The sequence below is a fragment of the Maniola jurtina genome, chromosome 21, assembly GCF_905333055.1.
Source record: "Maniola jurtina chromosome 21, ilManJurt1.1, whole genome shotgun sequence".
Lineage (NCBI taxonomy): Eukaryota > Metazoa > Arthropoda > Insecta > Lepidoptera > Nymphalidae > Maniola > Maniola jurtina.
Genome location: NC_060049.1, coordinates 4,746,356 through 4,758,960, shown reverse-complemented (window position 1 = coordinate 4,758,960; position 12,605 = coordinate 4,746,356). Strand labels below are relative to the sequence as shown.

Here is a 12,605-nt window from a genome sequence, read left to right as displayed (position 1 = left end):
ATGTGGACAATTAATTACGTCAACTTAAAACTAAAGCTATAGTTTTTATAATTTTTATGATAGTGTTTTTACCTACACTTCAAGTTTCGCAATTTTTATTAAAAGCTATATGATATAGTATAAATAACATAACAATATTAATATAACATACCTAGTAAAAATAGTAATATGGAAGTACGGATGAGATCGAAAAATCATACCACCGATATTTTCGTCTGTCAGTCTCCCTTCGAGTTGTAACAAACACCAAAAAAAAACTTGCAACGGCGGCTGTCGCTAAAGTGACAAGAAAATATCGCAATATAATAAAATAAAGTTGTCATCCCCAGGCCGGGAGCGTGCTAAACGCATTAATTTGGCCTGTATTTAGTGGTCCGGAAGTGATTTGCTACGGGAACATGCGATACCATGTGACAACCCTAGACTAATGCACTTGCAATTGAAATCGAACCGTGTGATTAGAGATATTAGTCATATTTTACAATAGCGGTCAGCTTTTGGGGTCAATTTTTTCGACATCGTTAGAGTAAAGGCTTAGTCATATCTTGTTTGTAGTTGCAGTTAAGCTTTGAATAAGGATTGTTAATTTGGATGTATTTGAAGAGTGACTTTAATGTTTTTTCAAAAACATATTTAATAAATATTTCATAACAAACTTATTTTCATTAGTGATAAGAGCTTTTAAGAATTCTCCGTAATGTTTTCAAAGATGTGTGAACTGTGAAGTATGCCAATTCCGTACACTATAGCCTAAAGTTTAGGCTTTAGTCCACCACGTTAAATCTTTCTCATTCTGAGAGGACTCAGCAGTGGGCCGAAGATAGGTTGAGATGATGAAACAATCTCACTTTACTTTGTTTTCAATACCTACAATGTTTTCAATAAAAGGTAAGTGCACCAGTTATATTATAACCCGTATTGCCGTCATTTTGGTCAACAGCGGCTAACCCCCAAAATTGTAGCCAAAAAACGTGGGAATTAAAAAAACTAAAACCAAATAAAAATTAACATAAATCTTGTCTCTTAGCTTTTTGCAGCTCAACAACGAAACCTATACCTATAGACAAAATTTGGCAAATTTTTTATCCCAGAAAATTTCCCCACGGAATTTCAGAAACCCAAATTCAAGTGGGTGAAGTCGCAGGTATCGTCTAGTAATTTAACGTTACTAAGAAGTAACAGGTGATAAGAGTATTGTTACAAGGGTAACTCCACGCGAGTCGTTTGCGGTTTAAACTTGGCATATTGGCTACGGTCACTGATTGACCGCAACCCCTGCCTCAGAACTTTGTAACCCCTGCCTAAGTACACGTAACAAATTACTTAACTAAGAGATACTAACAAAACATACCATTTCAACCGCTCATTTAATAAACTATTTAAAAATCTTATAGCACTAGTAGTTCTTAAGATATTCTATAAGTCTTCTAAGACCAAAAAAAAACGTCCTATTATACTTATTTTATGAAAAACTGACATTCAAGTGGATGAAGCCGCAAGTATCATCTAAGTACTTACTTAATATAATAACTTAGAAGTAACAGGTGATAAGATTATTGTTACAAGGGTCACTCCGAGTCGTTTGCGGTGTATACTTGGCATATTGGCTACGGTCACTGAGTGACCACAACCCCTGGTTCAGAATTTTGTGACCCCTGCCTAAGTACTTAATTACTAGGAAATATCTACTAATAAAATATACCATTCCAATTTCACATTTCAAAGCCATTTAAAAATCTGATTTTATTTCACTTTTTTTTATTTCTTAATTAAAGTTTATTTAGCGATTAAAATCAGATTTTTAAGATTATTTCATATTACTTTCTCAAGTAATTGCTTTATGAAAGTAATTATCACCGATTAAACTTTATTTTACAAATAGATTTAAAATTGTTACAGATTTCCAATGCCGATAACGACAAAATTCCTCGGTTAAATATTGGAATATGTCGACTAAAAAAATCAGCCTTTTGACTTTTAATTTGACGTTATAACAGTTTTTGTAGTAAGAATCTGTCAAAATAAGTACATAAAGCTATCCGTTACATAAAGTTTACCTGGTAGTTGTGAAACAGGCTCTAAGATATGTAATTCTTTTTTACGAACGCAGATTTTTGCATCATAAAGGAAACTTCCTTAATCTATGATTACTTACTATCTTAGTTATATTAATTACCACACTTACCAAAAATCTGATTATGGCTAGAAAACCGATGGCAGATAGATATATTATGGGCAAAAAATGTGAAAATTTACATGATACCTACTTACTAAGTGTGTGAGTGTTTATTACACCGTTAGGGCGATTGCAGAGCACGTGAGTTGACGGTCGAATGCCCCGCCCACAATAGATAACTGACTTTATTGAATCCTATTGTTACACTTTATTTTTAACCCCCGACCCAAAAAGAGGGGTGTTATAAGTTTGACGTGTGTATCTGTGTATCTGTCTGTGGCATCGTAGCTCCTAAACTAATGAACCGATTTTAATTTAGTTTTTTTTGTTTGAAAGGTGGCTTGATCGAGAGTGTTCTTAGCTATAATTCAAGAAAATCGGTTCAGCCGTTTCAACGTTATCAGCTCTTTTCTAGTTACTGTAACCTTCACTTGTGAAGGGGGTGTTATAAATTTTTAATTTACACTTGTCATAATGTCTTTTAGTAAATAAGTAAGCAGCCATGGTAAACAGTCAGAGCTTTTAATATATGATTTCCACTCGAGCGAATCCGAGGTGGATTAGCTAGTTAATTACAATAGGAACAGGCTCGGTTTCTTAAATAAAATTTCAGATCAAAATTCTGTAGGTAGGTACCTCTCTGATATGTTACGATACAAAATGTTTGATACCTACCAGGTGCAGGACATAAAATATATCTAATCTTTTGCCGAGTTTCTTGCTGGTTCTTCTCGGTAGGAACGGCATTCCGAACCAGTGGTAAATTATTTGACGATTCAAAAGCACTTGTAAAAGTCTAGTTGAATAAAAATCTATTCTATTCTAATAGATAGAAATACAATATTGAGCTTGAATATTACTACACTTTCAACTTAAAACATTATGACAAACTGACAGATTCATACGAATATTTAACGAACAAAACTATATTTTAAGCAAAACGCTCTTTATTTTTAACCATTTATCTTTATTTAGAACCATTACAAACTGTTGATAACGCAAGCTCTCATGGCTCTTAATGCGTATGTAATAGAGGTTAAAATGCAATATATCTGAATGATAGCAGAGTAAGTAAGGGGAAGAAGCGATGCGAGATAAGTATAGAAAGGCACGTGCGGGTTAGCGTGCAATTTTTTGTGCTACAACTACCCTCTTATTATTATTGACTTATACGTGTTTTAGCGTTTCTCAAATGTTTTATTGGAGTTTTTGGATACTTTTTAGTTCCGTACCCAAAGGGTGCCAATGCAACGGGACCCTATTACTAAGACTCCGCTGTCCATCCGTCCGTCTGTCAGTGGGCTGTATCTCGTGAACCGTGATAGGTAGAGAGTTGAAACTTTCACGTAATGTGTGTTTCTATTGCCGCTAAAATTAGGTACCTACAAGTAATAAAAATTTAAAATGACCGCCATGAAAATTAAAAAGTGTTATTTCGTATGCGATGGTTCGATCTGGTGCTGCCTACCTGATAGCTTGCATCATGGACACAATCTTAGAAAATCAAAGAGCCCCCACGGGATTTTTACATTTTTTTAAAGTAAATTCCATGAAAAAAAAAAACCAGTCAAGTATATACAGGTACGCCCCTTTCATATGATACCCCACTTGGTATAGTTATCTTACTTTGAAAATTGAAACACATTTTCGGATTTATTCCTTTACTTGTGCTATAAGTCCTACCTACCTGCCAAACATAATTCTAGGTCAACGGGAAGTACCCTATAGGTTTTCTTGGCAGACACGACCGGACGGACGGACAGACAGACAGACAACAAAGTGATCCTATAAGGATTCCGTTTTTCCTTTTGAGGTATGGAACCCTAAAATGAAATTGCTATTTTTCGACCTGCCTGAGAATTATTTTGATGGATTTATTAATCATTATTTATCATTTAAAGATGCAGAATAATACAGCTCTCTTTAAAGCCCACTTATTAATACTTATAGAGATGTTTAGATGGTCTCGTTTGGAGAAGGGATTGCGTATATTAACGCTAATCCCACAGCTCTGCCCACTTCACTACATGATGCCACTCGGTCCCAATCCCACAAGTACGGACAACAAAAAAATAACGATCGGAGATATATTTCTCGACAAAATATATAAATATATAAAAAAAAACAGCAAAACAAAAATCAATCTTAAAATTTCTATTTTATATACTTTCCCTACCTTGAAGATTAGCTACATAAACATAAACACTAAAAGTTTCTTATTTTACTGAGTCATGGCCCTTACACTGACAGAAATTCTTAATTAATTTTTTTATTACTATTCATTTTAGTCGGACAACAACAGGTCCACAATATAGGCATATTATTAACAAACTCATTATATACTAGTTATTTTGTTAAAATATTATTGATATACTTACATACTTGTCTACAAGCTAAAACAGACATCCATTGCACTTTGACTGCCTGCACATGACACATTGCACTGTCCTGTCTGCCTGCTATCACTTTCAGAATAATATTAGTACTTCTCTCCAACCTACTTTTAACTGAGGCGATCTTTTTCCGAATGATTGCAAAGAAACCGGTACACGGTTCTTCGCAACTACCGGACGCGCTAAGTGCCGAGGCAGTCCCAACATTACTCTGAAAATGTTATTATATTCATCTCGGAGTTACAATACCTAATTTTATTTTATTGAAAAAGACACACAAAAAAGGTTGTAACTCTAAAAAGTATAAATATAAAAACAATAGATCAGGATCCAAGCAACAACCCCTAATAGGTGTATACTAATATTATAAAGAGGAAACCTTTGTATTTTTGTATTTTTGTATGTTTGTATTGAATAGGCTCAAAAACTACTGGACCGATTTCAAAATTTCTTTTACCATTACTAAGAAGGATTCTTCCGAATCCGTATAGGCTATATTTTATCCCGGAACACCCGTGCGAAGCCGGGGCGGGTCGCTAGTTCTTAAATAAATATATGCATCAAACAAGATATACACAGAAACATGAAATGGTTTTACCTACATGGTTACCTAAGGAATTTTTGGACAAGGACATTACCACGGATCTGTTTTGCGATAACCTGGCTAAAAAAGCCAAGTTGTTCAAATCATTCGATTCCTCAATAGGATAACGATAATTAGTGTCAGTCCATAGCCGTAAGTATATTGTATTTTAGATGATTTAGATAATTTAGCTTAGTTTAACTTAACTTTACTTTAATTTAATTTCCATCTTATTATATTCTTTTAAAATTTATAACTTAGGTATTTTTTCATATTCCTTAGGTTAGCTATTATATTATATTTTATATTTTACTGTACGACTTATGTTTATGTTAATGTATGCTGTGACTGCCCGTAAGTGGAGTTGCATAAGAGCCCTAGAATTTAAGGAACAACATGTATTTAATCTAAATGTGTAACTCTGTGGGCGGTACATAAATAAATAAATATATAAATAAATAAATGGTTTTAAATATTTAAATGATGACAAATAAGTATAATATTATAATACAAGTATTAAAACGAATTTATTTATTAAGATACACAATTCAACCCGAAAACACCATAAAATGACACCCATATCAATTTTTTTCTAAAATAGTGATTTCAAAATAAATAATGTAATTATGTAATGCTTTTTTGTAAAACCTTCTGTTGTTTTTTTTTTTTGTGGACGGTCCTTGAGGTGGTGGAGAGCAATATAGCATCAACAGATACTCGACGAGATAAAATACGCGATCACAATCAACTCGCAACATATTGGGGAACACGAAATTAAACGGATTTGTTTAGGGGAGAATTTATTATGTAAGTATTCCAATTTCCAAATAATGCTCACGTCAAAACGTTCCAAAAGTTGATTATTACAATATATGTTTAATTATAGTTAATTTTTAATTTTAATTATTTAAACAAATGAAATTTAACTAACCAGAATAAAAAGTAGCCTATATCCATTGCCAAAATGCAAGCTATCTTTAGGGGAAAAATTGTAAAAATCGGTAACTCGAATGGGATTTAAAAATTCCGTGGCAAATATTTGATTTTCTGAGATAAAAATAGCTTATGTACTTCTCGGGAATTCGAGCTATCTGTACCAAATTTTGTCAAAATTGGTCAAACAGATGGGCCTTGAAAAGGTAACAGGTGTATGTACAAACAAATAGACACACTTTCGAATTCATGATATTAGTATGAATATATCTTCTAAATATGTATTTAGAAAATATATTCATTCAGTTAAATACTATATATTATAGTCTATATAGGTAAATTACATCTACCGTAATAAAAATATTATTTTCATTACTACGCGACGGAGTGGATTAAAATTAAACCCGCGTAAAACATGCAGCATATGTCGATGTTCGAATGCACTTCGCTCGGGGGACGAACCCCAGCTTCTAAATAAGATTTCGTTTAAAAAACAAATAATACTTGATGAGGAGACGAAATCCAACGCAAGACGAGTCTTTTAAAAAACCTTCAAATTCTAAAAAAATGATTCATAAAAAAGCTCTTTTTAAAAATATGAATATTATACTCGTATATACAACTTTAATTTATTAACATATTATGGAGGCATAACTAAGCCTTTAACTAACTAATATTAAGATAGAAATCAATATTTTTGAATTTCAATAAAATAAATTTCGTAGCACTTAGCTACGGCGTAGACACTGCTGTGGCAAATACACCGTGATAATTGTGATTATTGCATTATTGTGAGTCACATCAACCTAAGAAATGAGGTGTACGACTCAGAGAGAAGTGTATAATATTACTACCCATATTGCGAAAGTGTGTTTGTTTCTTGGTTTGTTGATTTGTTCTTTAATCACGTCGCAACGGAACAACAGATCGACGATTTTGTGCATAGGGAAAGATCTGGAGAGTTGTATAGGCTACTTTATCCTGAAAAATCAAAGAGTTCCTACTGATTTTTTAACAACCTAAGTCCACGCGGTCTGCTAGCACAAATATATATCAGATAGAAGTATAGGTAGTACATTTATTATTTCATAGGAATAATGCGTATATGTACTGACTTAGTACGTAACCAGGCATTCATAGGTATCGGGTGGTTATTGGAGCTAAACAAACGTAATGTTGGCAACAATGGAATGTTTGGAACGCTAATCCAGATTGGCTAATGAATAGCTCAGCCACTAACGCATTAAAGGTATTAGTCCACGCAGCCAATATTGCGCGCTTTGATACATACTCAATACCCATAGCGTTGCTGAGAGCTTAGCGATTTTCAGATTTGAAGATTAAATCGGGAATGCTGTTTAGGTTTCGACTCTAATGTTAAGGTATACGTTGGACTTCGTCTGTGTTGGTGTTAGCTGGCGGGCGTACTCTGCCTTTTTGGAGTGTTTTTTTTGTTAAAACTGACTGGAAAGTGCTCTAAGGGGGTGCCGTGCGTATGTCGGCGAGCGCCGGCACAGACGGTGTCCATAAATACTTGTATAGTTTAACTAACTTGTTACAAATAACTACAAACTTGACATTGGCTAATCTTTGTAAAGCCAGAGAGAGAAAAAAAAGAAGGTATACGTCCAGACTCCAGATCATGTAGCAATGTCATTATTTCATAAATTACAGATTTTTGCCCCAAAAACTGTCTAACAAAACTCATCTGATTTTAAAATCTATTCAAATAGATTAATATTTTGCATTTTGTTGGAAAATAAGGTTTATCAGTCTAGTGTTATAGAGCAAGCATTTTATTATTATTTATTTACCTTATTTATTTATTTAGGTATTCATTGTACCTACTCAATATTTGTCAGTTTAATTGATTCACCTTCAGCATGTATCCGTAAGTTTAAGACAGTAGCCAGACTCCGGGGGACCTCAAGGCATTCTCAGGGCCCTTTCACGCGACTGAACATCAAACGAGGCTCCTCACTCATAATCAGCGTTAGGCCTTCTTTGAAACAACATTAGCCTCTTTGGGAATTTAATTTGCGTTCACTTGTCGTGTTACGTTGAATTTAGTTGGGAGCGGTTGCTGAAACATTTACAAATTCAAACTCAGACAAAGTACTTAGAGCTTACAAAGCTCTTGTCGGCACATAGACAAGTTTATCAACAACCTCTATGTACGTACGTATACCTATAACATAAGGAATCTAAATAGCGGTTACGTTTTTAGGGTTCCGTACCTCAAAAGAAAAAACGGAACCCTTATAGGATCACCTTGTTGTCTGTCTGTCTGTCCGTCCGTCCGTCGTGTCTGTCAAGAAACCTAAAGGGGCCCAAGTGCGAGTCAGACTCGCGCACCGAGGGTTCCGTACTCGGGTATTTTACCGACATTTTGCACGATAAATCAAAAACTATTACGCATAAAAATAAATAAAAACCGTTTTAGAATGTACAGGTAAAGCCCTTTCATATGATACCTCACTTGGTATAGTTATCTTACTTTGGAAAATTGAACACTTTTTTTTAATGATGTAAACACAAATTCTCGATTTTCAGATTTATTTCTTTACTTGTGCTATAAGACCTACGGCTACCTGCCAAATTTCATGATTCTAGGTCAACGGGAAGTACCTACTCTATAGGTTTTCTTGACAGACACGACGGATGGACGGACGGACGGACAGACAGACAAACAAACAGACAGACAGACAGACAAAAAAGTGATCCTATAAGGGTTCCGTTTTTCCTTTTGAGGTACGGAACCCTAAAAACGGAAATTCCGTACGGACGAAGTCACAGGCAGCAGCCAATTAAAACTACAAAGACTAAACAATCTTCTCAAAATATTTAAGCATATTTATTATTCCTTAAAACTACCCACAATGAAGTGAAAACCGAAGGGTCAATACAATTAAACGCGACCATCTTTCAAAGCCAGCCAAATGGCAAAAGTCGATTGTGTTTACTTCGCGAACCGTCAGTCAATAATGATTTTATTTTAATGACAATAATCGCCATTGCTATTAATAATAATAATACTACAATAATATAATAGTGTATTATTAAGTTTCGTACGGGGATGAACGCTCGGCTGACTCGGAATGATTTAACGGCTTTTTATTTTAGCCCCGTTGTGTTGTGTTAAAATATTCGTTACTTTTGTCTGGCGGAAAAAATCTTTTCGGTTTGACGCGTGCTTTCATAGGCTTATTATTTTTTTTACCGTGAACAATGCTTGCAAAGAGAAATCATTCTATTAACCATAAGTATTTCGTCGTCATCAACGACCAATAGACCTCCTCTGCTGGAAAAATGTCTCTTATAGGGTTTTCTGTTGTGTCTAGTGTATCAGGTTGAAGAAGCAAATGCTTCTTAGAATGAGAAGAGTTTAGGCCATGGTCCACCAAGCTGGTCAAGTACGGATTGGCAGACTTCACACACCTTTGAGAACATTAAAGAGAATAATTCTCAGACATTTCTTCAGCTTTAAAGATAGTGGTTCCCTCGAGATATCACTTCCTTCACGATGTTGCGTCATTTCTTTCTGTTAGAGACCGTACGGACCACTGTGTGTCGACCACTTCACTTATCTGGTAGGACCAACATCTCGGGCCTTTTCCGCGGAATCTCTTTATTCCGATCTTGTGAAAAGAAAACACGAATAATAAATTCATATATGTATAATCGGCACCACACTTGCGGCATAATCTCCTATAATTACGGACAACTGACACTCCGTAATCATCGAATTAAATCTCGCGTAGAATCGCCGAGAGAGGAGCAAAAAAAAACCTCATAAATATTCAACACATCTCGATAGTGCTGTTATTACATTTAATACCCACCCTTGAACAACAAAAACCCAGAGAGGACATCGTTTAGGCACAAAAGAGACACTGCACGCCGAATAAAATTATAATAAATATCTGTGGAATGAGATGGCGAGCTTTATTGGTTTGAGAGGGAAAGAGACAGCGTAGGTCATCCCTAGTTTAGTGTTACCAGTGTTACCACATTCGTAAATTCACTAGGTGACAATACAGTGACATGTCATTTGGATTTTGGACGGCACTAGTGAGGGGATGGCCGTAATAAGTAATAACTCATGTTAACTCGAAGGGCATCGTAATGACTGTGAACACCGATTTGGATCGAAACCTATTATTGTCGTGATTTCGCTGTCAGCGGCGGTCGTTCCTTGGGGGAAGAGTCATCTGTGAAATTATTGTAAAATGCCTTTAAATTTGGTAAATATGGGGCGCCGTTTTTCTACTTAAGATTCATTTGAAATCATTGTTCTGTATGGCCGTACCGAATGCCTGTTTGCAGTTTCAAGAATTGGAGCCTTTTACAATTAACGATTTAATAAAAATATATTCACACAAATCACATGTATATTTAGCTCCCATAAGATATATGTAGGTATTTTAAACCTAAATCCACAAAGACGAAGATTACTTCACGAATTTCGGCTTATATGACACTTATATGATTTTAAGTTCTTCATCAAATGTAGCAAATGATTCGTCAAACGGTATATATTTTTTGCCGCAATAATAATAATAATTTAACTAGTATTTAACTAGATGTTTTGCAGTGATGCAAATGTTCTCACTTGCGTGCTCTTTAACTTAGGTCTATGACCGAGTGCGCGCGAAAACACAATAAAGTGGGATTAAATGTAATAATTTACAAACTTTGTAAAATTTGCTTCCTGACTTTTCACAGGCTATTTTAAGTAAGTAGATACGTTATTTTTAGGGTTCCGTACCTCAAAAGGAAAAACGGAACCCTTATAGGATCATCTGTGAAATGGTACATTTCTAGTAATAGGTAATCAATTTTAATCAAAACGGGCAAACTTTGTCACACATCCGGAACGATTATTCCGTCACGCATCCCATTATCCCCACGATATACGACCCTTATCCATGTCATAAAATAATATAAAACAAATCAATAATCAATTTTCCGCCAGCCCAGCCGTGTGCTATTTTTGTCGGGATTTTATTATTCTGGCAACACTCTCTCGTCTACCGGAAAATCGACGGCTGACGACTGGAAAGCTAAGGAACGGTAAAATATTTATTTAAAGGTTTGTTTATTTTAAACACACGTATTTTTAACCCTTGACCCAAAAAGAGGAGTGTTATAAGTTTGACAGGTGTATCTGTGTATCTGTCTGTGGCATCGTAGCTCTTAAACGAATGAACCGTTTTGAATTTAGTTCTTTTTGTTTGAAAGGTGGCTTGATCGAGAGTGTTCATAATTTACACTTCTATATCTGTTATTGTTACTTTACTTATAGATTGTTTGTTTTTATGGTTCCGATCTCCAGAGAAAAGGAACCCTATAGGATCACTTCGTAGTCTGCCTGCCTGTCTGTCTGTCCTGTCTACCTGACTGTCTGTCGTGTCTGTCACGAGTCGTCAAGGGAATCAAAAACTAGGATACTTCCCGTTGACCTAAAATCATGAAATTTGGCAGGTATACTTTGCAACGTCTTATGAGACAAGTAGTACTAGGAAAACCGTGAATTCGTGGTTAGGTACATCACAAAAAATAATAATAAGTGTTATTTCTTGTACGATGCTATGGAACCCTTCGCGTGTGAGTCCAACTCGCACTTGACCTTTTTTTTTAGGTAAGTAACTGATTTTACCGACGAACTCTAGTAGTAAAATAAAATCATTAAAATACCTATTAAATTTCAAACAATTTTCCATGAAACCGATCTTTTCTTCTTTTCTTGTTAACATTCCGGTATAAGCACGTGCTCCCGTAATCCCGCACACTCAGCAGACAAGATTACGTCAAAATTAAATTAATACCCAAACCGTAGTTAATTAAATCCACATCAACAATACAGCAACACGCCAGCCGCCCATGAGAAAGCACCTAATAAACGGTTGCATATCATTGAAACGATCCGATCATGCGACAATAAAGAACCTAAACACCTTAGACGTCGCCACTCAATACACGGGGCCCTTCGCACCCCGTCGTGTCATAAACTCATAATGCACCGAACGTATTGACAAACTGCCTATAACCTATGAAGTCTCAATCAAACAATGAAATTTATGGGGCTTTATTGACCCGTTTCTTTGATTCTTTGATTGCGCACAATACTTCGACAATTAAATTCAAATTTCGAATCGTGGGAATGGCGCGAATTAAGTGTTGACTCGCGCTGTCTTAAGATTGGGCGGGAGCTTTTTTTTCGGTAGGCGTCTAGCACAGGGCGTAGCGCGCTTTATTCCCAATTATGTGAAGAGGTTTTATGCTCTGTAGTTTTATTGTGTCTATGGGAAATTTATTCTTAAATAAATTAAATCAACTTTTGCAAGAACAAAGTAAAATATTTTTAAACATTGGTATGACTGCCTGTTAACTACTTGAATTAAACTATTAATTTATTCAAGTAGGCTTGTAAGCCAACTTTTATAAATTAGTCCTATGTTATTTTTAAGACCGTTCAAAATTAGTAAACATTTTTCTCTCTCGTCTGGCTTTACAAAGA

General features: G+C 35.2%; 1 protein-coding gene across 2 annotated transcripts in view; it reads left to right on the top strand.

The window, feature by feature from the left end:
• The window catches only part of LOC123876286 (paired box protein Pax-6-like), a 67,965-nt gene that overhangs the window by 18,445 nt on the left and 36,915 nt on the right, over nt 1-12,605 (top strand). The gene's annotated exons all lie outside the window — the stretch shown is intronic.